This window comes from Osmia lignaria, unplaced genomic scaffold, assembly GCF_051020975.1.
Source record: "Osmia lignaria lignaria isolate PbOS001 unplaced genomic scaffold, iyOsmLign1 scaffold0061, whole genome shotgun sequence".
NCBI classification, from domain to species: domain Eukaryota; kingdom Metazoa; phylum Arthropoda; class Insecta; order Hymenoptera; family Megachilidae; genus Osmia; species Osmia lignaria.
Window position 1 is genome coordinate 1 of NW_027478202.1, and position 2500 is coordinate 2500.

Below are 2500 nucleotides of genomic sequence, written 5' to 3' on the forward strand. Positions count from 1 at the left end.
AACGAACTTTAGGTGCGCTCCGAAATATTTCAAAGTCCAGCGGCGTATTGCTTCGCCTCTTAGAACCGATTAGTCGAAAATTTTAACAATCATATTTTTGCATTCTGTACCGTGGATCGATCGTTAAACGCTATTGAACTAACGTCCGTGATGGTATAAATGCAGATTTTCGCTCCGTTTAGCCAAAATAACGAACTTTAGGTGCGCTCCGAAATATTTCAAAGTCCAGCGGCGTATTGCTTCGCCTCTTAGAACGATTAGTCGAAAATTTTAACAATCATATTTTTGCATTCTGTACCGTGGATCCATCGTTAAACGCTATTAAACTAACGTCCGTGATGGTATAAATGCAGATTTTCGCTCCGTTTAGCCAAAATAACGAACTTTAGGTGCGCTCCGAAATATTTCAAAGTCCCAGCGGCGTATTGCTTCGCCTCTTAGAACCGATTAGTCGAAAATTTTAACAATCATATTTTTGCATTCTGTACCGTGGATCGATCGTTAAACGCTATTAAACTAACGTCCGTGATGGTATAAATGCAGATTTTCGCTCCGTTTAGCCAAAATAACGAACTTTAGGTGCGCTCCGAAATATTTCAAAGTCCCAGCGGCGTATTGCTTCGCCTCTTAGAACCGATTAGTCGAAAATTTTAACAATCATATTTTGCATTCTGTACCGTGGATCCATCGTTAAACGCTATTAAACTAACGTCCGTGATGGTATAAATGCAGATTTTCGCTCCGTTTAGCCAAAATAACGAACTTTAGGTGCGCTCCGAAATATTTCAAAGTCCAGCGGCGTATTGCTTCGCCTCTTAGAACCGATTAGTCGAAAATTTTAACAATCATATTTTTGCATTCTGTACCGTGGATCGATCGTTAAACGCTATTAAACTAACGTCCGTGATGGTATAAATGCAGATTTTCGCTCCGTTTAGCCAAAATAACGAACTTTAGGTGCGCTCCGAAATATTTCAAAGTCCCAGCGGCGTATTGCTTCGCCTCTTAGAACCGATTAGTCGAAAATTTTAACAATCATATTTTTGCATTCTGTACCGTGGATCCATCGTTAAACGCTATTAAACTAACGTCCGTGATGGTATAAATGCAGATTTTCGCTCCGTTTAGCCAAAATAACGAACTTTAGGTGCGCTCCGAAATATTTCAAAGTCCCAGCGGCGTATTGCTTCGCCTCTTAGAACCGATTAGTCGAAAATTTTAACAATCATATTTTTGCATTCTGTACCGTGGATCGATCGTTAAACGCTATTAAACTAACGTCCGTGATGGTATAAATGCAGATTTTCGCTCCGTTTAGCCAAAATAACGAACTTTAGGTGCGCTCCGAAATATTTCAAAGTCCCAGCGGCGTATTGCTTCGCCTCTTAGAACCGATTAGTCGAAAATTTTAACAATCATATTTTTGCATTCTGTACCGTGGATCCATCGTTAAACGCTATTAAACTAACGTCCGTGATGGTATAAATGCAGATTTTCGCTCCGTTTAGCCAAAATAACGAACTTTAGGTGCGCTCCGAAATATTTCAAAGTCCCAGCGGCGTATTGCTTCGCCTCTTAGAACCGATTAGTCGAAAATTTTAACAATCATATTTTTGCATTCTGTACCGTGGATCGATCGTTAAACGCTATTAAACTAACGTCCGTGATGGTATAAATGCAGATTTTCGCTCCGTTTAGCCAAAATAACGAACTTTAGGTGCGCTCCGAAATATTTCAAAGTCCCAGCGGCGTATTGCTTCGCCTCTTAGAACCGATTAGTCGAAAATTTTAACAATCATATTTTTGCATTCTGTACCGTGGATCCATCGTTAAACGCTATTAAACTAACGTCCGTGATGGTATAAATGCAGATTTTCGCTCCGTTTAGCCAAAATAACGAACTTTAGGTGCGCTCCGAAATATTTCAAAGTCCCAGCGGCGTATTGCTTCGCCTCTTAGAACCGATTAGTCGAAAATTTTAACAATCATATTTTTGCATTCTGTACCGTGGATCGATCGTTAAACGCTATTAAACTAACGTCCGTGATGGTATAAATGCAGATTTTCGCTCCGTTTAGCCAAAATAACGAACTTTAGGTGCGCTCCGAAATATTTCAAAGTCCCAGCGGCGTATTGCTTCGCCTCTTAGAACCGATTAGTCGAAAATTTTAACAATCATATTTTTGCATTCTGTACCGTGGATCGATCGTTAAACGCTATTGAACTAACGTCCGTGATGGTATAAATGCAGATTTTCGCTCCGTTTAGCCAAAATAACGAACTTTAGGTGCGCTCCGAAATATTTCAAAGTCCCAGCGGCGTATTGCTTCGCCCCGAAATTTTTCAAAGTTCCAGCGGCGTGTTGCTTTCAAAGTGCCTCCCTCTAAATACCGATCGGCAGGCCGCTAGGTCGGCGACGCACGGGCTTACGCCCAGGCGTATACGGGGGCAAATCGCCGTGAGAGCGTGCGATTTTGACTTTCGCAATAAGATAGTCTCC